Source organism: Bombus huntii, unplaced genomic scaffold (assembly GCF_024542735.1).
Source record: "Bombus huntii isolate Logan2020A unplaced genomic scaffold, iyBomHunt1.1 ctg00000057.1, whole genome shotgun sequence".
Taxonomy (NCBI): Eukaryota; Metazoa; Arthropoda; class Insecta; order Hymenoptera; family Apidae; genus Bombus; species Bombus huntii.
The window spans coordinates 507,330-532,265 of NW_026099318.1; the positions used below are offsets into that span (position 1 = coordinate 507,330).

A 24,936-nucleotide genomic window follows, 5' to 3' on the forward strand; every position below is an offset into this window, starting at 1 on the left:
TTTCTGTGCAACGTGAACACACATCCAAATATGGGTTGACTGCGACACGGGAAAACTCAGCGTTAGAAACGAACGAAGAAACGCCTAACCATCGTGAAAGCGATGTGAACGCGGAAATCGGACGAGGCGAAGTTAATTTCGACTATCAGCCAGCTTTGGGCAATGAATCTCGACGATTTCCGCGAACATATTGGACTTATCTGCTCCAGCACGCCTTACAATCACGATAACACCTTCTGTTGCACGCACGTGAACACGCAACCCCCTCGTTACCCTCGAAACGAGCGGTCAGAGATCCGTGAACAAGATTGAAATTCGTTACGGTTACGGAAGCCGTTTACGAGCCTATGGATTACGAGGGTCGTTTCGAAGAATGTAGTGAGCGATCCCATGGAGCGTAATTCTTAGCCCATTAACGGGCAACGTTGCGTTAGCGAATTTCATCTGTCACCTTTTCCCCAATGAATTTGCGTTATCGAATTCTATTTGTTAACATTATCACCACGACAAGCAATTCCAAGGATGAGCTTTGCGTTTACCTTGTCTCTACTTTTTCTATCTGGATTCTACAATTTCATGAGTTTCAAAGGATGCGGATAAAACGGCATTATGAGAAACTGTTGGTTGATTCTTCATGGGTTAACGTAGTTTTGAAGAAATTCTTCCAGGAACCGGGAAGAATATTAAACATTGCAATCGGATACAGTACCAATTCTGAGAACTTTGAAAATGACACGGTACCACAATGTCGCTATAGAGACCAATATAATGTTACTCTAGAGGCTTTCACTGCTCGAATTGTCACAATCATTTTTTATACTTCCGATCCTTGATCATGCCAAAGCGTTATTTTTAAAAAATAAAATATATAATAGAAGTGTGTATAGAACTGTTGAAAGGGTCCGTGTAACAGACTTTCGGCGATGATCTATACAACTAAAATTCTTAATATTAAATTCAATTCGTAGAATATTCAAATCTATCTATAGTTTGATCGAATCATCGATTATAAATCGACGTAAAATTTTTGGATACTACAAGCGTAGCCATCGTTCAGTATCTCGTAAACGTCTGATGAAGAAGTACATGTTACAAGGCTTATACGTCAAATCTATAGAACACCTGAATATAACTGACTTCCCAATATTTCAATATTCCTGGTCCCATAGCTATATCGGATGTCGATTAATACGAAACATGAGAAGTCAATCAATCGATATGTTCAATGGCACGTAATCTTGATAAAAGCTGTACAAACTTGCAGTCCTTTCCTTGTTTATAACGGGAAATTGAATACTTTGTAATTAAATTGTAGAAACAGAAGCAATAAAATGTTGCGTGGCCTGTCGCAATAACGTAACGAATCGATATAATGGTTGCCACAGATTAATTAATTAATATCAATCCCGCGATCCTCCATCGCAGCTGTCTTTATTTCCGCGTAGTTTGTATCGAATTCGTCGCGTTTCATCGTGAGAAATCTTTAGCCGTTCCAAAAGTTTCGTAAAGATTAATCCTTCATAATTGAAGAGCGGAAGTAGATAAAGTTGCCAGTATCGAAACTAAAGTTTTCTGGGAAACGACTGTTTATGAGAAATTGTTTGTTTAAGGGAATGTTATTTATTAGAAAAATATAACGATACTTATTTATTACGCATATTATAATACTTTATATAATTTTACGATATCTCTATTCTATCGTTTCAAAGATCTGTTAATTAACGATAAAAAAAATATCTTCTTTATATCTTAAGAGAAGATATGTAAGTCCATTATGTAGTTTGCTTAAGAAGGTCAGTAGAGATTTTCTTATCTGATGGGATAATTGAGGCAGATTTATCTACGCACATGTTCAAGTACGATGGAGGGAGTTTGCTGGCACATGGTGCACACAGTCTAATTTAGGGAACTAATCGTACAACATACATCATACACAACCTATATCACGTATGAAACGTTAAAAACTGTACGAATTATTATGATTACACTTCCCTTCATATTTAGTGATATTAACCTTCATACAAACAACCTCTTCAAGGAAAAACAAAATTCTTTTTCGAAAATGGCACTTCCAATTCTTCTTATTCTCACTATTTAATTGCTAGCCGTATCAAGTAACAACGAAAAAAATAATAATATCTAAACGTTAAGCAGGTCCATATTTTTGGGGATACAATTAAAAAAGTAAATCGTCGGTGGAATATTGTTTCACCTATCAAGAATTTTGGAAGATATAATTAGAAAGGTACAACCTGGGTAGAAAATTGTACTCCTTATCGAGCATTTTTGAAAATATAATTGAGAAAGTGGAATCTGGATAGAAAATTGTTTTACCTACGAAGCATTATAAAAAGTAAGTTTAATAAAACTATACCTTGGATATTTCATATATTTTTTCATATTATACGCATTCGTTAAAATTTTACACTCCCAAACATCCTGCTATACTTGCACAAAAAAGCGCAGTCTAGTAATATCCCCCTCACTGCTCCTCGCATTTTCTTTCTAATCATCTCTCGTTCGCTTTTCCTGATATTATTCTCAGCGTAAGTTCAGAGTGGCGGTTTTTAAACTCAGGAACGCGCGGCTGTTCGTTAAATGAAATATCAAACGTAAGAATTGCCGCAGTCTTAACGCGAGATAATTCATTTCGTGGCACAGAGCGCACGTCGTTGAATATTAATTCATATCTCATATAAGTTGCGAATAAAAAAAGCAGATAAAAGAGGACAAAAATCCGATAATTACCGCGAATCTTTACGCAATTTCAAGAAATACAAAAGAAATTTGTTTGTAAGCATGCTACTAAGTATTATTAGAAGTACTGTACTTTCGATATTTTACATATTCTTGCATATTTTCTACATTTTTCTGTATTTTTGTATCCTTAAACTTTCCGTAAACGCGTAAACGTCTGCGCTCTGACAATGACAAGGAAGATTCTACTGATAAAAATAAAGCATCGAATTTCACCGAACTCTCAGAAATGTAATTCTCAGATCACATAAATTAAAAAGAAAGAACAAAAGAAAATACAAATATATATATATATACATACGTAGCCACAAATCAATTTGGATCACGACAGATAAAATAGGTAGCAATAATGTCTCCACGAACATTATCATAATTTATTGGAATTTACATAAAAGCCAAAGAATGCTATTGTTTCAATGACACGGCGTTTTGTCGAGTTAGATAAATATGAATTGTGTGTTTGAACAAGTGTTCGGTCGTGTTTCACGCGACGAAAAAGGAAATCACAAGACAAGGTGTCGCCTCGTTGGAAGCAACAAATCGCAATACGAGGGTGGAAATTGGGTGACACCGGGAGGATTACGAGGGATAAGAAATCTGTCGAGAGCGTGAAAGGCTCGCGGTCACCGGGTTTCTCCAGTTCTGTCGCTTTTAACGCCGAGTTCTTCCGCTTCGAGGATAGAAGCTGCGAAATATCGAGGCCATTGTCCAAAGATTTTCAAGAATATCCGATGCAACGTCTTGAAATTTACGAGAGCAAGTCTGATAAATTCTTATCTCTGGTCCATTCGTGGCCAATTTTTTAATACCCTCGTAACTTGTAACGACAAATAAAAATATTGGTACAGGCCAATTTTTTTTTTTGGATAAAATCTTGTGTGAATTTACAAAAAATACGATTCTTCGTTTAATTTTTTTCCCTTATTGTCTTTACATATTTGGAGATTAAACGCGTTATAAGTACGTTTTTTTTAACATGATTACGTAGAATTCTTATTCTGAATAAATTATTTGTTTCCGCTTCATAACTGTTTCTAAATTACAGTGCATTTAATCTTGAAATGCACAGTAACATTTTATACTTTTTACGTTCTAAGGAATTTTCAGGATCGGTTAAAAATTAAATTACAGTAATGGTAATACTCAATATTAATGTCAGACGTGGATACTTCACTGTTTTGTATAATAATTTGTTATCTTGGCATCGATCAAGGTATTTAATATACAAAGCGTACAGATTAATAAGAATTTTAATTAATCCTTCTTCTATAGTATTCACCGTTCTTTTCGAGCTCGTACCATTTCAAATAGACTTTCGAATAGATTTCAAAGATTTGTCTGTTCAAATAAAACGCGATCCTTTTTATTTCCCTATCAGTCGTCCCGTTACTGTTCCGTTGTTTCCAACAGATTGCAGATTCGTTTAAAAAACATTTGTAGCGAAAAACAAACCCACTCGCAGAAATGTTATTCAATATCGCATTTATAACTTTCATAGACATCCTCCTCTCATTGCTATCATTGTAAACAGATTGAAACTTCGTTTGCAAACACCCGCGATTAAAAAAAAAAAAAAAGAAGAATTAATCTTAAACAATTTTATCTTGTGTTCCATTTATAATTTTCATAATTGTCTTCCCGACGTTGTATCATTTTAAATGGCTTTTTTCTATCCATCTATGTTGCAGCGAGATCAACGGTCCTAATTACTAAATTGCACGATGTGTTCATACAAATCACTTTTTATGAACGCGATGAAACGAAATGAAACCTAAGTAGAGATTTGTTTTCTCATCAAGTATAACGAGTTTTATACTTTGGATAGATTGCCTCGTTGTGAGAAGGTCTTAATCGTTTATAATTGCGATTAAGTAATTGCAATAAGTCATATTTTTAAGAAACGTTCTCACATGCTGTCACATACTCTAATTAGAAAAGGATCATGAAACATTCGGTTTATGATATTATTTGTTTGTAAATCTTCCTGCTTCCGGAAACTTTTTTAAATATGAAAATATTTATATACAAAATTAAATATTTTTTTCAATATCAACACTTCTTGCGTTTATGTTGTCCTAGTCAGAATTATATTATTTCGTGTATCCTGTTGCTTTTTATATGATAGTCCTCCCGTTGGCCGCGAATTCGTTATCAAGCCTGAGGCCCTCGTCACTAGTGTCACTGTCGACAATAAAGGTACCCCACCCGCGACCGGACGATGGAGAACTCCAACACGGAATCGCAATCTCCCGCGAGCCCTGCCCGGGAGGGCGCCTCGAGCTCGGACTCGGAATGTGACTCGAGCTCGGATTCGGATTCAGACTCGACATCAGAAGTGGCATCCGAACACACGTTGTCGGCACGGGATCGTAAGAGTATCGTGCGCGCACTAAAGCGGTCGCTAGGGAAGAAGAAGAGGAAGAAGAAGAAGAAGAAGAAGAAAGGACACCGGGCAACCTGGGTATCGCTACCGCGCTTCAACCCCGAAGCGGCGGACGCAGATCCAGCCGCCTGGTGCACAGCCGTCGGCCTGCTCATGAGGGACCACCGCCTGAAAAACAGCGCACTGTATTCTGCCCTAAACCGTGCCCTAGAGGGTCCGGCAGCGTATTGGCTTACGCAGATAATGAACGGCGACGAGCTCACCTGGCCAGATTTTAAGGAACAATTCGCCGCGCACTTCGGTGGCCAAGCAGTAGCAGCCGCGTCGCTAATCAAGGTAGCCGAGGAACTACCGCGGGACGGCGAAACACCAGGAGCGTACGGAAATCGTATCATCACCCTCCTGGGGTCGAAGTGGCGAAATTCAACCAGGGAAGAGGTACTCGCCGCCACCGCCCTCCATCTGCTGGGCTCGCGCGATGAACGTTTTAAACGACTAGCGCTCACGAATGACATCACGTCGGTGAAACAATTCCAAAGAGAAATGAAGCCCTTCCTATACACGGAGTGGCCAACGCCCCCGTCGTGGAGGTCATTAGCGAGCTCCGGAAACAAACGAGGCAGGTCACCCGCCCCCTGGACCAGGTGTGGCCACTGCGGTATTTACGGACATCCGACATTCGAATGCCGCAAGAGGGCGAAGTGGGAACCGAAGAAGGACCCCCGACGCCCGGAGGAAAGCCGACCGGCTGCACCACCAAAAGCGTTGTGCTTTCACTGCCACATGCCGGGACACATCGCGTCTCGCTGTCCATCGCGGCGAGAAGAAAAACATTGCCCCGAGGACGAGCGCCGGGTCGATGCCTGCGTGGTGGAAGCCCCGACGGGTAGACTAAGCCAGCAGGCCACACACGAGGACGTGTAAGTGTCAGGATGGCCGAGTCGGAGACGAAAGGACGTCGGGGCCCCTCTGGAACTTCAGGAAAACACCCTAACCTTGCAACCTAGACCCTAATATAGCCATAACGAAACAATCGCAAGTCCAAACCGATAGCAATCGTACGTCGATCGGAGGATCGTGTGTACTGAGACACTCGACCGGAGTCTTGTTTCGGTGGCGTCGTTGGGATGACGAGCAGTCTTGCTAGAGAGCTGATCGGTGAAGGAAGTCGAGTGCCTTACGAGCAGGGAGTGGTGCACGTGTGAGTTAGAGCAAGGGAACCTGTCCTCCCGTTGGTCACGGATTCGTTATCAAGCCTGAGGCCCTCGTCACTCGTGTAACTATCGAAAATAAAGGTACCCCACGCGCGACCGGACGATGGAGAACTTCAACGCAGAACCGCTACCTCCCGCGAGCCCTCCCCGGGAGGGCGCCTCGAGCTCGGACTCAGAGATTCAGACTCGACATTTATATTATTATATATATTATATATACTATTATATCTATATAATATATGTATTTATATCTATAAATATACGTATAAATATGTCTATTTAAAAAAATAAAGTTGACCTTCATATATCGCCAATAATATCGCGTGCGTAAAAAGAAACTAATTACATTTAATTCTTTTTTTACATTTATTTATTTTTTATTATTATTTTTTCACAACTAATTACATTTAATTATTACATTTACATACATTTAACTATTATTACATACATTTACATACATTTAATTATTATTTTTTTCATAATTATATCTCGTTTGAAATATTTTTCCACATAATTAATTGTTTCAAAAACACATATTCCAGCCTTCTAAATGATTTATTTTGCGTATTATACGAATTATTCCATCTATAAATAAATTGTTCTCTCTACACACAAACACGCACACAGTCTGTTAATTACACGAGTTAATTGTATCATTTTTCTCGATAAGTTGACAGAGCAAGGAAAATGAGCGACGAACCTACCTACAAACTAATCTACTTCAATGCCCGTGGTAGTGCCGAACATATACGGTACATATTTGCATATATTGGCATCGAGTATACCGACGAGAGGATCCCCCTACAACTCTGGCCTGAATACAAGGATTGTAAGCGTGAAGAATCGATTTTTACTTTCATCGTTCAACTCTCAGATATCTACCATTTACTCAAACTTTTCTGTATATAAAACTTTCGTTTCACGTGCAGGCTAAACTTACTTAAAGTAAAATTTCATACGGAATAAAGTCGAACTTTTCATTAAGTTTTGCTTCCGTAATATCGTGTTTATCGAATACCAACTTAATTCACTTACGATTCTCGAATTTTTGTGTTGCTATCTTTATTGTTTTCAATGAATCGAAGCATTTCGAATATTTTGAGAAAACCGTAAATAGGTGACTTAAAATAGGAATACAAAAATACTTCTACGTTTCTCGTTAAATTAAAAACTTTTTAGGACTTGTCGGAAAAAAAGGATAAAAAATTGAAATCAGTTCGGAAATGAACAAGAACATAGCTAAAAAGTCGAAAGAACAAAGCAGACATAAAATTCGATCTTCTGTTGCGACATTTCTATCGTAAATGGTATAATAAAAGTTTTACGCAGCATAGTCTTCGATATAATCTTATATGTCGCTTGCAAATGGAGAAACAAAAAATCAACGTAAGTCTGTAAATCAATCCTGTCGGTGTAAAACACAAAATTACGTTCGCAAGAGACATTCGATTTATATTCCTTGCATTTCAATTTTCATTACAAGAACCGTGTACATTTTCTAATATTTTTTCCGTGTTTGGTATTATCTTTTATCCTTGATTTTAAAAACTTTAGGTTCTTCCCAACAGTCAAAAACACGCGATACCCTGTCCATCGTAATCGTAAGAAAAGAAAAAAAGGAGAAAGAAGACATTTCTGTATTTCTTTACTAGGCCATGTTGATTAAAACCGAAATGATTTCGATTCATCTATTCACAAGAACGCAACGGCCTCGGAAGCTGTGTTGTGATTTCCTATCGATCGTTTCCCTCTACACAGTGTTCATATGAGCCATGTTTGTTCTTAGCAATGCCTTATAAAAAGCTGCCTGTGCTGGAGGTAGACGGGAAACCGGTAGCGCAGGCTGACGCTGTGGCGCGATACTTGGCGAGGAAGTACGATCTAATGGGAAGGAACGAAAGGGATGCGTTGATATGCGACGTGCTCGTCGATACTCTTGAAGATTTGGAGCAAGGTGAGTAACTGATGAGATGACTTTGCATTTGTCTCACCACAGAGACAGACGTTCAAGAATTCATTGTGAAAAGACGGGTACAAACAAGATACGTATGTCTTTCCGTTAAGCGAATGTTACAGTTTGTTTGCAAAAGTCAGTTTTTAGATTATAGAATCGTAGATAGAATTTAGAGGATAGAAACTTTTAGTAGTCACTTTTAGTTTAGTAAAGTCTTATCGACAATAAGCAGACTACGTTATGATACAACGATTCCAAATGAAGATTTCTATCGACATCACGAATTCGATGGCTTCCAAATTTTCTTCTCTGCAATCTCAGACGCTCAACTGGAAAGAATCTTTTAGATCCCCCGACAAACACTCGACTCAGGTTATCTATTATCGTAATCTTCCTACGGGATTTTTTTTAACTGCGTTGCGTTAACGAATAACGGGATAACATCACGTTTCTCTCAACGCCTTTCAACGTTCTACAACTTTTATTCTTTGCAAATCCCTGTCTCTATATGATAAACGCTGGTTATCCGCGGGAGGAGCGAGGACAACGAAGTGTTACTCAATGATCAAAGACAGGAAGATCCTGGTACGCGATAACGTTACTAATTTCCAATTACGATATGTGTGATTACGTAACATCTGCTATCTGCATAATGCGTTAACGATCCGCGCGTTGATCGCATAAATATAAATCGAAGGGAATGGAATCGCTCGAAACTCATGCAACTATCCGCAGGTGTTTAAAATCGTGTTTTTACACCGCCAACGTAACGTCACGCCAGTCGAATCGAAAAATTATTACTAGACAGAGAAGGTGAACAAAAAACGAGGTAAATAGGCTACCGATTGAATAATATCATAACGATCGTATCTCTGGTTTTTGCTCGTCTTTTATATTTGTTTCAAATGTATAAAATATAATCGTATCGATATCGTCCACGATTAAAGCTATCCATCCGCCATCGACGAGGAACGAACGATTATATTTTATCATTTATGCGAATCCTTCTCTTCTCTTCTTTTTCTATTTACGCCCCTCGCCTTGCTTCGTACCGCCGATGATTCACAATTCGATGCACCTGAACAGCTGGAACGTCGCAGATTTTTCCGTACGATAACAAACGTGTTTTTGATGGCCTGCTTTAAACCGTGACGATCGCCATGACGTGCATCAATTGTCGAATGATGTAGTGCGACGATACTCCTACGCAACTTTTTTTTACGCTGTTTTTTCCTCTATTTTTTCTTCCTGTGTGTTATCACATGATCATGAGATACCTGTATAGAAGATGCAAAGAGTCTGTGAAGAATTTACAGATATTTAAGATTATCATAATGATTAAGCAAAAGCTAAGACGCAAAGTATTGCTCAAGATGTAATTATGTAATATTTACTCAATTTCTAGAAGACTGTTTATATCTTGTTGTTATTCTTGATATGGAGATAAATATAGTATACTTTATTAAGACCTAGATAAAAGACTTTTTTCTCGTTTCTCTTCTCTTACTTAATCACTAAGAGTTATATAACGTTTATTCGATAATTCTGCTTCTCCTGACCTTTCCACAAATGGTTGTTTATATCTCGACATTCTTGGTACTTTTAATCAAATTTTAATAACAGTACTTTACTCGTCAGAAGTAAATAAAAAAGCTCTAAGTAGAAGCAAGGATTTACTTACCTTTCCTTTCTCGAATCTCAGTTAGCAATGTTGTTCCTCTTGAAAGATTTTCCAAGTTTCCAAGACAATTTCCACGCTGGTAACATTGTATATATTTCAAGTATCGTGAACCACAGGAACTTGTTGAGGCAATATTGAAGAAAGCAAAGAGAATAAAGAAATTGTAGGAACTATGAGAGGCTACTCCTTCTTTCACAACTTATTTTCTCTTCGTTTGGGGGGAAAAACACAAATGAACGTAACGGTTGGTTTCATATACGTTTCAGCTATCTGCTACTGTCGCATGGAGGAGGATCCTGAAAGGAAGGAAGCGAGGATGAATCAACTTTTGAACGAAACAATACCATTGTACCTGACTAAATTCGACCAGATTATTGGCAAATATGAAGGATATATCATTCCTTCTACCGTAAGATTTTTTATCCAAATTTAATGTTAAAATTTTTAGTCTTTGTGCAAACTGGGCCATGTTGTCCATAAAAAATTATTGAAACTTTGTTGCGACAAGACAGCTTTAATTGTTGAGAGCAGAGTGTATCTTTAAAATTCACTCCTGTTAGTTTATGTACAAATGAATTTGCCAAGATCTTCAGCTTTTAGATAATTATTCATGTATCTTCCTCATCAAGTTTGATAGAAATTATTACTATCGTAATCAAAGCAAAGATGAAGATATGTAAAATCATTTCTCTGGATATGACACTCTTGTTTAATGATTGATAAATGATACCATTCGAAATATCATATTTATATAATATATAATGATACTTATAAGTGTAATCACTTAAGTACAGATATCTGAATTTTTCTCACTGTCACTGACATAGATACGTATTATCGTTCCTTAGATTACTTGACCAGTTTATTTCTTTCATCACTGTGTTATTATATAATAATAATAAATAGTCACATTAAATTAATTTAGTATGATTATGTTGTTTAATAATACGTGTTTCATTGCAAAATATTTAGCGATTGAAGAGCTCATAGGAAACATGAAAGTGAAAGAATACTAGAATCTAGAGTTTACAATTTCAATTTCTTTAACGAGATATTTATCATATCACACAATTCCTGTAAATGTATTTGTAATTATATCGCCGAAGAATTGTATTTAATTAAGCTATGAAGTTGTGGAATCGTGAGAAGGCTTATTTTTATAGAACTGTCTAATTTCCATTCGACATTGATTCAGGATACACATTACTCTTTTTTACATAATACCAGTTTTGTCATTTTTAATTAACAAATACCTCCAAAGGTTGAAATTTCTAAAATTATCCATTAAATTCTGACAATAAAATAAAAATCCAAATTCTTCCTAAAAAGCTAGTGATCTTTAGTTAAGAGTTCGATTTTTCACATTTTTCAAGGTAAATTAAAAAAATTGTTTAATAGAGGAGGTACAAAATAAATGTATCCAAACCTTTTTTCAGACGACATGGGCGGACTTCGTATTTGCAGAGACCCTTGAAAATTTCGAATATATGTTTGGGGCACCAGTTTTGGATAAATATCCAGCTCTTCAAGCATTGAAGAAAAGGATTCATACAATACCGGCCATTTCTGATTGGCTGATTAGGCGCCCATTCACAATCAGCTAAAAAGCTAAAAACGTGTGGAAAAAAGATGACCAGTACACCAGTATATATATATGTACACTGGCATTGCTATGTTGGTAAATGTTCGATGTTATACGTGTCGTAAAATGTAACAGTTCTATTTAAAAAAAAATTTTCGTGTCTATGAGTACGTTAAAAGTTTAACTATAAAAAGTCTCATCTGAGCTGTGTTCCTTTATGTGAAGGTATTATTGTGTGTAATATTGTGAATTACGACTTTTCCTCTCCGATATTCGTGAATTGAATCACGGTCAACTCAGCTTGAACTAAAATCCTAACTAAAATCGTCACCAACAAATCCGATGGTCCCGTGCGCTAGACACACCCATCCTTAGCTTTCCTCCGAGACAGCATCGTCTCCCAAGACAGTTCTGATTTTACATCCTTCGAACGGTCAATATCCTTCCACCGGGTAGGACACACCCACAGATCAGTCACTTATTCATCTCGTACATACGCATCAGCGTAACTGCCTTCGTTATAAGTTGTTGGAATAAACGGTGAAATATAACTTACTATACTGTGTCATATTCATTTAACCACCTCTTATCTTAACCGAAACAGGGGAACGATTACTTCGCGGCGTCGATTCACCGAATCGTAACGAGAATTTACGCCTCTCGCTACTGCGACTGCGTCTCTCCGCGAACGGTCGTAACACATTGATCGACAGAAGTACTAAACTCTAATAACATAAATTTATATATTTTCTATTTCCCAGCCACCAGTTTTATAGATTTTTCTATCTTCTGTACTACTTTTATCCCTTTTATTTTTTCTTACATGAGATTATTGTAAATTTAATATCATTTGTTCGCAATATTTGTTATTTATCTTTCCTTGAATTTGAAATTTCGCGCTTCAATGTTGTGTGTTGTTCGACGTTTTATCGAACGATGTTTATCGAACTAGTTTATGAATACATACATAATCATTAAAGAATCTATAAACCTTACTAGTTTGTTTTTACTAAGTTTTGTTACAGAAAACATGTTCTCATAAGTTTTAAACTTTAATTTATGGAAATTTATTAACCTTAAACTATAAAATCATTCAATGAGTCTTTCCGGATGTTTTTATGTAGTCATAATTTCACATATCAGCACAGCTCCACCAATAGGATAAGAGTTACATGGAAGCAACAGAGGGGAAGAAGAACATATAGAGATCTAAAGGTTATTTTTGTCTCATTCAAGTTTCTGTTAACCGGCTTGGAAATTTCCTGTGCTTGTTTCGACTTTGAAGTCTTAAAAAAAAATTGTAAGTAAATAGTATATATATAGTATATATATCCTGAGTCAAAGTTTCTCTTTATAAATAATAAACCGTTTAAAAACTATATTTTGTATGTTTTTTCCTTATTCATAATTAAATAATAAAAATGAAATACTTCTACAGAAAGCCGACATCCTTCAATTAACCGAACAGCAGATGATTTAAAAATTAGTAGTTGAAAGAAATAAATGTTATTACATGTTCATAATTGATCGATAAATTTAAATATACAATTAGAAAATGTTTCTTAAGTTTGGAAGAATATATAATCATGCTGAATGTTTTGTAGTTACGAAAGTTGTATACAAACATACATTGTACATACGACTAGTAATGGTACTAAATTACTGTTAGAGGGTCTTGGGTGTATAGAACCATATGGTTAAATTAATACTAGAGATAACGAATCGTGCGAATGTAATTAATATTTTGAAATGCGTTGTTTGCATTAATTGATAGTTTTCTTATAAACTTTTTTATAAACAATTTCATTGCTATAGAAAAAAGATAAATGCCGGTAATATGTCTATCCTACTTAAATAGAAAGTGCAATATTTTGTTATAATATTTGGCGCAAGTTTATACATTATTACATCCAAAAATAATATTCTTTTTATATCTAAGCTATATTAAAATATAAAGATACAAATAGCTATGCGAGTAGTTAGTAGTTGATGCTTTTTACTTAAATTGTCTTATACTTCATAATTTGTAATAATATAATTCTTATCATCAATGATTCTTTGTTTTTACTTTGTATATATTATACTTCCAGGAAGATGCCGCTCTATAAATTGACTTACTTCCCAGTTACGGCATTGGCAGAACCAATCCGTTCTTCTTCAGCTATGCTAGTATTCCATTTGAAGATGAACGTATCAAAAAGGACGTCTGGCCAGAAATAAAGCCCTGTAAGCTTAAAATTTAAAGAAATTCTGTTTCTTAAATCTCATCTTTCCTAATTTAACTAAAGTAGCTAAATAAAGTAGAACACAATTATGCAGAGTATAACAGAGATTATTGTTTACTCTCCATTGCTCTATAAGATATGTGGGAGAACAATAGGTATTGTTAAGGAGACAATGCCCTTTGTTTGCTGATAAATTATCAATAAATTAAATTATATCTTTCCAAAACAGATAACAGGAAGCTAGATATTTAAGAAGCATCATAATCTGTTTGTTCGATAGAATCTTTGATTCTATTAGTTGTATGTTTTTAGTGACTCCTTATGGCCAGCTTCCTATGCTCGTAGCTGATAGAAGGAAGGTTGCTCAGTCTACAGCTATTTGCCGTTACTTGGCCAAACAATATGACTTAGCTGGAAAGACTGACTGGGCAAATCTTCATATTGATGCCACTGTTGATACTATTCATGATATTCGTCATAGTGAGTATCCAGTGCTGTTTTGCATAAATCTTATGAGAATCTTGATAACAGATAGTACATATCTGTTCAGGTATTTATTAGTTGAAATCCGATTTAATATTTGATTTAATCGAACGATACACGTATGTCAACAATACAAGACAAAGGATTAAAAAGGATTGTAATTCTATCTTCAGTATCATTTAAATTTCGCACAACACTGTATTCAAATTAGTATAACATTAGCGAATAGTATTTAACTGAAAACAAATTTTCAGAAATTGCCGCCTTCCACTATGAGGAGGACGAGAAGGTCAAAGCTGCAAAACGCAAGGCTGCTGAAGAGACGCTGCCGTTCATTTTAGAACGTTTGGACCAGCAAGTGAAGGAAAATGACGGCTACTTCTACGATGGTACTCTCTCTTGGGCTGATTTAACATTCGTTGCTCTGCTCGATTATTTGAACTTTATGTACAAGTCTGATCTGATCGAGAATTACGAGAATCTGAAGCTGCTGGAGAAAAAGGTCCTCCTTCTGCCCAAGATCAAAAACTGGATTGAGAGACGCCCAGTTAGCGAATTCTAAACTTCACGATTGCTTATGGTTTTATAAGCGTTTAAAGATTGCGGTCTTAGTGTGTTGAGAGAATGAAGAACGAATCGTGTTGATGGAAGTTTGTATGGAATATACTGATTGCTTTTAACATTCATTAGTTCCAGTTATTACCGATATTTTTGTCATTTAGTCAGGGTTTTCCCTTTAGATTACGTTGTGATAGAGAACTATTATTTGTGTATTCCTACAGAAACATACGAACTATATAAACTGTTGACACGATGTTGTGCTTTTGTATTATAGAGATAATAATAAAACCATCAAACAATCATTAATTATGTTTTTTATTATATTCATTAAGAATTGAAGATTACCTCCTTGGTGATCTTGATAATATCGTATTTTACAAATGTTGAACAAAAAAAATGTATGATTATTTTATTTAATACATTATGAGGGTTGCTTTAAAAAAAATACGAGTTACATATTTCTTTGAAAAAAGCATGATTTTTATCGATACAATAATGTTCTTCTGTTATCGCTTTAAAGTTGAGTACTTCGTTGAATACACGAGAGAACTCGCCTACAGCAAACAAGATACGACCGTGTGTAAAGTAATTAATCTGTTTGCTCGTTGCTAGCTACACATAAGGCTTGCGTAAAAAAAAATATGCATTTCAGTTCAGGCGGAGAATTATGTAGGAAGTCATTTTGTCGATCAATAACTTAGTTAATAAAAGATCAAATTTTCATGTACATAAATGTAAGTAACGTTCAAGTATTGATCATTACATACAATTTTTCTATAATTCGATATCTTGGTCACTTACATCTTACAAATGATATATAGATAATATTTATGAGATACATTGGAGCTATCTTTTAGTTAACGCCATTTTTTCTTGTTTTCTCTGTACTTTTACTATTCTTCCAAAAATATCAAAGGATCGATGACTTCAAATTAAACTAGAATTGCTTCGGTATATTGTCAATCAATGGCTATTTGTATGCACATCTATATCAAAGGAAAACCGATTGCAAAATTAATTACCCTTGCAACTCCGCAATCTGAAACTATGTGTGATCGACCTTGAAGATGACAAATCTCAATGTTTGAAGTAGTACAAAAGGATGATAATTTAATTTCGCTTTATCAAACTGTACAAAATTTGTATACACATACAGAAAAAAAACGGAGTTCAAACATTAATCAACATGAATTATCGGTTATTATTGCTGAGTAATTATTAGGATTAGAGCTTTGGAGTATCGATCGTATCGAGTTTTAACTATCGGTTTCCGCAATTTATTGTTTTTCTAAATTATGTCTGAATGGTATCAGTTTTTGAATATTTTATAGTTTACACTCCAACATACTGACGTAAGCTATCGAAAATAATTGTAAATTATGCAATATCATTTTTTTTATATTTCATAATCTAAATTTCAATCTATTTTTTGTATTTAACATCCCTTTTTTATTGTTCGTGTTCCGTCTTGTACGTTCTTCAAAAAATCTTAATTTTTTTTTAGATAAAATCTTGTGTGAATTTACAAAAAATACGATTCTTCGTTTAATTTTTTTCCCTTATTGTCTTTACATATTTGGAGTTTAAACGCGTTATAAGTACGTTTTTTTTTTAACATGATTACGTAGAATTCTTATTCTGAATAAATTATTTGTTTCCGCTTCATAACTGTTTCTAAATTACAGTGCATTTAATCATGAAATGCACAGTAACATTTTATACTTTTTACGTTCTAAGGAATTTTCAGGATCGGTTAAAAATTAAATTACAGTAATGGTAATACTCAATATTAATGTCAGACGTGGATACTTCACTGTTTTGTATAATAATTTGTTATCTTGGCATCGATCAAGGTATTTAATATACAAAGCGTACAGATTAATAAGAATTTTAATTAATCCTTCTTCTATAGTATTCACCGTTCTTTTCGAGCTCGTACCATTTCAAATAGACTTTCGAATAGATTTCAAAGATTTGTCTGTTCAAATAAAACGCGATCTTTTTTATTTCCCTATCAGTCGTCCCGTTACTGTTCCGTTGTTTCCAACAGATTGCAGATTCGTTTAAAAAACATTTGTAACGAAAAACAAACCCACTCGCAGAAATGTTATTCAATATCGCATTTATAACTTTCATAGACATCCTCCTCTCGTTGCTATCATTGTAAACAGATTGAAACTTCGTTTGCAAACACTCGCGATTAAAAAAAAAAAAAAAAGAAGAATTAATCTTAAACAATTTTATCTTGTGTTCCATTTATAATTTTCATAATTGTCTTCCCGACGTTGTATCATTTTAAATGGCTTTTTTCTATCCATCTATGTTGCAGCGAGATCAACGGTCCTAATTACTAAATTGCACGATGTGTTCATACAAATCACTTTTTATGAACGCGATGAAACGAAATGAAACCTAAGTAGAGATTTGTTTTCTCATCAAGTATAACGAGTTTTATACTTTGGATAGATTGCCTCGTTGTGAGAAGGTCTTAATCGTTTATAATTGCGATTAAGTAATTGCAATAAGTCATATTTTTAAGAAACGTTCTCACATGCTGTCACATACTCTAATTAGAAAAGGATCATGAAACATTCGGTTTATGATATTATTTGTTTGTAAATCTTCCTGCTTCCGGAAACTTTTTTAAATATGAAAATATTTATATACAAAATTAAATATTTTTTTCAATATCAACACTTCTTGCGTTTATGTTGTCCTAGTCAGAATTATATTATTTCGTGTATCCTGTTGCTTTTTATATGATAGTCCTCCCGTTGGCCGCGAATTCGTTATCAAGCCTGAGGCCCTCGTCACTAGTGTCACTGTCGACAATAAAGGTACCCCACCCGCGACCGGACGATGGAGAACTCCAACACGGAATCGCAATCTCCCGCGAGCCCTGCCCGGGAGGGCGCCTCGAGCTCGGACTCGGAATGTGACTCGAGCTCGGATTCGGATTCAGACTCGACATCAGAAGTGGCATCCGAACACACGTTGTCGGCACGGGATCGTAAGAGTATCGTGCGCGCACTAAAGCGGTCGCTAGGGAAGAAGAAGAGGAAGAAGAAGAAGAAGAAGAAGAAAGGACACCGGGCAACCTGGGTATCGCTACCGCGCTTCAACCCCGAAGCCGCGGACGCAGATCCAGCCGCCTGGTGCACAGCCGTCGGCCTGCTCATGAGGGACCACCGCCTGAAAAACAGCGCACTGTATTCTGCCCTAAACCGTGCCCTAGAGGGTCCGGCAGCGTATTGGCTTACGCAGATAATGAACGGCGACGAGCTCACCTGGCCAGATTTTAAGGAACAATTCGCCGCGCACTTCGGTGGCCAAGAAGTAGCAGCCGCTTCGCTAATCAAGGTAGCCGAGGAACTACCGCGGGACGGCGAAACACCAGGAGCGTACGGAAATCGTATCATCACCCTCCTGGGGTCGAAGTGGCGAAATTCAACCAGGGAAGAGGTACTCGCCGCCACCGCCCTCCATCTGCTGGGCTCGCGCGATGAACGTTTTAAACGACTAGCGCTCACGAATGACATCACGTCGGTGAAACAATTCCAAAGAGAAATGAAGCCCTTCCTATACACGGAGTGGCCAACGCCCCCGTCGTGGAGGTCATTAGCGAGCTCCGGAAACAAACGAGGCAGGTCACCCGCCCCCTGGACCAGGTGTGGCCACTGCGGTATTTACGGACATCCGACATTCGAATGCCGCAAGAGGGCGAAGTGGGAACCGAAGAAGGACCCCCGACGGCCGGAGGAAAGCCGACCGGCTGCACCACCAAAAGCGTTGTGCTTTCACTGCCACATGCCGGGACACATCGCGTCTCGCTGTCCATCGCGGCGAGAAGAAAAACATTGCCCCGAGGACGAGCGCCGGGTCGATGCCTGCGTGGTGGAAGCCCCGACGGGTAGACTAAGCCAGCAGGCCACACACGAGGACGTGTAAGTGTCAGGATGGCCGAGTCGGAGACGAAAGGACGCCGGGGCCCCTCTGGAACTTCAGGAAAACACCCTAACCTTGCAACCTAGACCCTAATATAGCCATAACGAAACAATCGCAAGTCCAAACCGATAGCAATCGTACGTCGATCGGAGGATCGTGTGTACTGAGACACTCGACCGGAGTCTTGTTTCGGTGGCGTCGTTGGGATGACGAGCAGTCTTGCTAGAGAGCTGATCGGTGAAGGAAGTCGAGTGCCTTACGAGCAGGGAGTGGTGCACGTGTGAGTTAGAGCAAGGGAACCTGTCCTCCCGTTGGTCACGGATTCGTTATCAAGCCTGAGGCCCTCGTCATTAGTACGCTCCCAATATTTTCTATTTGAGAAAACATACTTGTTGCTATTGCAGCTACAAATATTTTTACAGTCGACGGTTTTGCCGTGAATCATTGGCTAACATGTAAAATCGAGAAAAAACATGGTTTATTGTGATGGAAATGTGGAAAACCGCAAAACCGATATAGAAGGGAAAATAAAGGAAAGGAAGGTAGGGATAAGTAGAAGCTTGGGCCCAAGTTTAATTCACTGAAACCGAGCTGCTTGTATTATCACAAAACAAAATTGCCAGTACGTCATTTCCGTACTCTCGTCCTCGCGAAAATGGTTTTGCTTGTTAAGAAAAAACGAAGAGGCAGGGAAGAGAGGAAAAAGCAAACGGAGAGAGCTTTTAAAAAGCTGGCGAACCGTGTGTTACCACAACGAGACACGCGGTGCTATTTGTCGCTTTAAATTGTGTCGCAACTCGTTTTTGAGATCTTTGCCAGGGACGCGTTAAAACACGCTGCAAATATATTTCTGGCTTTTCTGTGGTTTAACTGAAATATGACAAATAACGTTGTAAAACATATGTACTTATGACTTACAGAGTAACTGAGTGTACAAAATATATAGTATACAAAATAGCCAGCGATTTAGGGCTTTAAAAGATCAAAAGAAAAGAAAAGAAAAGAAAAGAAAAGAAAAGAAAAGAAGAAAGATAATATGTTGTGGCAGTCTAAGTCGATCTAAGAAAATAGATAAAGGGAGGGAGGGGCAAAGCTAGTTAATCTGGAAAGAATCCAAGCGTCAATTTCAAGCATTTACAGAGAATCACTATTGAAAGTTCAAAGGCCGACTAGTGAGCTTCATCCTATCTCATTTTTTAATCAGGCGATGGATCGACGAATCGTATTGATTTCGAGGATTATTATAGTTCTGTGGGAATTTTAAAGCGTGGTTTGCCTAATCTTGTCTCGTTAGCTACAGACTCTTTGGCGAGTAGCCTGAAACTTGATCCAGTTTCGAGAAAATGAAAAATTCGTTTTTCCTCTTTGCTTCCCTGTTCCTTCTTTCCTCCTTTTTCCCTTTTTACATCGCGTTAAGACCCGTTAAATAATATTGACTGCCGTGGACGCTGGCTGAGAAGTGCACTTTATAACTAGCTTTAAAATCACTGACGTCGATGAGGACAAAGGTAAGTTAGAGGGTCATTTATCTGAGCTGGTGTTTCAAACTATTTCCGGCCAGTACCTTTTATGTACTTTCGCTTCCGCTAACAAGCAACGCGCCATGTCCATCACTGTTCTATTATACCTTTCCGCTGTCCCGTTTAATTCATGTACGTATGTTGGGCAATTATTTATTCTTATACCTTTATCCCTAGCAAATTTATAAATTCGATTATTTAAATATTCTTTACCATTATCGCATCTTAATATTTTTAACCTCTTGCCCGTTAAATTTTCGGCTTCATTTACGAACTGTACGAAAGAATCAAAGACCTCATCTTTTGATTTTATACAATAGATCCTAGCTATTTTACTATAATCATCGATAAATGAAATGAAATATTTTTCTCCATTGAATCCGGTGGTCTTAAAGGGACCACATACGTCCGTATGAATAATTTCCATTATTTCCCTAGCCTTAGTTCGATTATTTTTGAAAGGTAAGTTATGCATTTTGCTTTCTATACACACCCTACATTTCAAAAGTTCCTTTTCAAATTCATTCGGTATGCCAGTCACTAGCTGCTCTTTACCCAAAATCTCTAAATATTTAAAATTTACGTGTCCTAGCATCCTATGCCATCTTTCCTTTTTATTCGTACCACTACGTTCGGCGCTGTTTACTAAGTGCTTCTTCCCTTTCAATATACTTTTTATTCTATATGTCCCATTCTCTTTGAACGCTACAGCTGTAAGTTTATTATCCTCATCTATTACTTTCGCAATATTTCCTTTGGAAATAACCGTATTCTTATTGTCTGTTAGTTTACCTAAACTAATCAAATTTGCGGACATTTCTTTCGCGTAAAATACTTTCCTCATATTTATTTCATTTTGTTTTCCGAATGCTTCAAAATAACTTATAACATTCCCAACTTTTGTCGCTTTTATCGGTCTATTATCGCCTAAATATATATTTACCGGTTCTTTTAGGTCGATAGATTTATCGAAATAATTTATATTATTAATTATGTGATCGGTACAACCGCTATCTAATAGCCACACTATTTCGTTCTTACTTCTTTCATTCGTCTCACTGCTGTTTGCTGCGTGCACCGTTGCTGTCCATATGCCTGCTCTTGAGTTTCCATGCTCGCCAGTGCCGGTTGTTGATTGACGATGAAAGTTTCCACGTCCTCTGCTCGTATTGCCTTTGTTCCCTCTTCCTCTGTTTCGACCACGTGTTGGCCCATGCCAATAGCCGTTACTGCTTCCCGCTTGGACGCCATTTTTACACTCTCTCGCAAAGTGTCCTAATCTTCCACATCTGAAGCAGCCTTCCTTTTTTGCAGAAAAGGCGTTGGTTTGCCTTTCTCCTCGATTGGATTTATTTTTCTTCTCTGCTAACTCTATTGTATTTTTTACATACGCTACCGTTTGATCCTCTTCTTTCAATGCGTCTATTATGTCCGCTATGTAGCTGTATTCTTCGGGTAACGTATTCAGCATGTAATTCAGCTTTTCCCTCTCACTTACTTGTGCGCCCGCACTTTTTAATTCATTGATTAATTTTTCAAAGTCGTTAAAGAATGATGCTGAATCACTGTAGTTCTCCAGTCTTATGTTTTCCAATCTCCTTCTGCATACGATCTGCAGTGCCGTCGACTCTTTCAAGTACATTTCATCGAACCTTTTTATTATATCATACGCCGTTTTTCCTTCCCTAACATACTCCAATTGTCTGTTCGATATTGCACTATAAATTATATTTATCGCCTTCAAATCCTTTTTGTCCCAGTCTTCGTCGTCTCTTTCGTTCTTCATTCTAGTTGTAACAACCTCGCATTCCTTATATTTGAGAAACATCGTGATTCTTTGCTTCCACATTCCATAATCCTCACCATCGAATATAGGTATCATGATTTCCGATCTCTCCATTTTAATTGATTCTTCTTTTTTTTTCTTTTCTTACTCAAGCGTTCCTACGTGCTCGAAGTATATTTTGTTCCTCTGAAAGTTTTTTTTTCTTTACTGAAAACTCACTCGCAAGATCGTAACCACGCACTAAATATCTTGCAAAACTAGTAACCACGCTCTGCTACCATGTTAAGGAAATTCGAGGATTTGGGAATACAAATAATTGACTACATTTCCCACACAACAGTTATACATCTATATTACACTCTGAAGAACGTCTTGCACGCACGCTTGTCGCCAACCGACTATCCTAGATTCTTCTAACATCTGGCAACAGTCTTTTGTCTCCACTAAGACCTTGACGCCCTCTGGCCCTTACACACACACTCTCATGTACAGTGTAAATATATCACTTCCCTTAACACAATTATCCCACGTTAGGTTCAATCAGGTTAGTCCCACGCGAAATTGATCCAACCATGCGAAAACGAGTGTATTCTGATTTCTGTCGCAGATACTTCTGGCTAGTGCACTTCTTTTACGCTTCTCATCGCGACTTTTGACGACTAACGAAGATGTACAGCAGTCTGACTGTCTACATGAAAATGATCATGATTGCGGTCTGTGTACCGCCCGCCCTTCTTTCTGTTCTTCCGTTAAAGACTGGTAAGTTGATACTGATGAATTATGCGATCGAAATCCTATATAATGGCTACAAAAAATATTTGCATCATTATTCTCGTTTCCTAATGAATCGCTGTTTTAATCAAATTTTATATTGCATCAAATTTCTGTAGTTACACGAAAGTACTAAATTATAGAAAACTTGATATACACGGATTTAATTAATTGATAAATTAGTCAATATATAGGCATTATTATTTCACGTGAAATTTTACAACGTCAAAAACCTAACATTCCTGTACGAGCAGTATTAATCACAAATTGTGAGAATGCCTACTGATAAGAAAGAAAGATAATATAGAAAACGCAGACTTATGGAAAGAGAATCCCTGACATTAGACACGAATACGCGATTTCACGAAATATTTTATGGTATATCTAAGATAGAGAATATATATAGAGTACATATAAGTATATGTAATATCGGAAAATAAGGATAGAAATTTTTTTTCGATTACTTACAATTTATTAATATTAAATTGAATATACAAATATAAATTGGACAGAGAACGATATTTAACGGAAACTAAATGCAATACTCGTATCTATATCAAATAACTTTACAGTTATTTGATCACTCTCGTCACAACGAATCTAACACACACACTCCCTCTCTCTAACAACTCTATCAATTCTCACGACTCTACTCTTCGACGACTCAATTAGCTCTGATCTTCGCCAATACACTCCTGCCCGGTCGTGCTCGCTCTTGCTCTCGTCCTCTCACACACATACACACTTTTCGGCTCACATACTCTGGCCTCTCGATTGCCACTCCTTGAAATATGAAACCGTACCTCTGTTTTGTCGCTGCTTATCCTTTCTCGCGTCGCTGTTACTAGGCGCTCTTGGATGTAAACAAACCACGAAAGACGACGTACACGGTGTTTTCTAATTTCAGCCGATCTCCAATCAAAGCTATTCTACGATATTACACTCGGCCTTTCCTGACAATCACATCTGCCCTCAGATGTGCTCATCATCGCTGCTCGCACTTACATCACTATCGTCAGCATTCCACCACTTCATGTGATCGGCTGCCGTGGAAGTTGTACGTGGCCCTTCGTGCTCCCCCTCTCGCTGCACTATGTATCGGTCATTTCGCAGGACTTTTATCACCCGATACGGTCCAAGAAACTTCGGATGCAGCTTTAGCCCGGGACCCTTCTGCATCCTCTCGATCGCCACTAGATCTCCCGTCCTGTATGCTGTCGCCTTCTTACGTCTCTTGTTATACGTCCACTTGTCTCGGGCTTGGATCTCTTCGATCCGTCTCTTTGCGTCTGTACGCAACTGATCTCGTTCCTCTTGGAACACCACGGCCTGTACGTCCTCGATGCTATTGCTCTTCTTTCGCTCTTCCTCTATCTTCCTTTCCGTTGTTTGTTTACACGTTTCACTCTTGTCAGGGGCTTTGATCGTCGTGGCAGCGTCGTGACATTTTCGTAGGCTCGGTTCGTACATGGAAGACGCTAACAACTTACCATCTACCGAGACTATGATCTCTTCTTTTTCGAAGGTCTTCACGTTCATCGTGTCCTCGACAATCCCGTCGTCGTCCTCGTCATCCACATCCTCTGTATATCGAATCTTCGTATCGATATTATTGGAGGGATTCCGCACGTGCGACTTCCCTTGTCTTTTCGTTCGCCTTGCATTGACTCTCTTCGAGTCTATCCGAAAACTTGAAACAACCCTCACACCCGCAACGCTATCCTTCTCAGTAAATTTGCAAATATCGTCAACAACATCCTGTTGCTGTTGTTTAGCCAGATTCTTCCTCCTCGTGATGTTCGCTAAGTCCTCCTGCTGGCCGCAAGAATCCGACGAGGACACCATCTCTTGGTCCACTTTACCAATCACCACGTGTCTTGCCACTATTCTCCGTTCCTCCGACACTTGCTGCACAGCTGCCCGATACTTCTTCAAAACTTCTGCTAACTCTTCTTTATTTTCTTCCAATTGCGACAGTAGCTCAGTTCGTTCGCGACTAGCTACATTAACACGATCTTCTGCTTCGGAACGTTGCCGCAGTACTTCCTGCAACGAAGCCAGCGTCTCATTCGGT

General features: G+C 37.7%; 2 long non-coding RNA genes and 1 pseudogene across 7 annotated transcripts; 2 read left to right on the forward strand and 1 right to left on the reverse strand.

The window, feature by feature from the left end:
- Positions 1-1,615: 1,615 nt before the first annotated feature.
- Positions 1,616-9,106, forward strand: LOC126875761 (uncharacterized). The gene is made up of 2 exons (XR_007693652.1): positions 1,616-2,353; positions 7,025-9,106. It is a non-coding gene; the product is annotated as an uncharacterized LOC126875761 (long non-coding RNA).
- On the reverse strand, positions 6,891-12,221 carry LOC126875754 (uncharacterized). Of its 6 annotated transcripts, none has more exons than XR_007693643.1 (5): positions 12,128-12,221; positions 11,547-11,589; positions 11,416-11,458; positions 9,990-10,285; positions 6,891-9,585 (listed from the first exon to the last, which is right to left on the reverse strand). It is a non-coding gene; the product is annotated as an uncharacterized LOC126875754 (long non-coding RNA). The 6 variants fall into 6 exon arrangements; XR_007693644.1 differs by adding an exon at positions 9,703-9,867 and having other exon boundaries at positions 11,416-11,597; XR_007693640.1 differs by adding an exon at positions 9,703-9,907 and having other exon boundaries at positions 11,416-11,597.
- Positions 12,222-13,661: 1,440 nt separating this feature from the next.
- On the forward strand, positions 13,662-15,146 carry LOC126875734 (glutathione S-transferase-like; annotated as a pseudogene).
- The last annotated feature ends 9,790 nt before the right edge of the window (positions 15,147-24,936 follow it).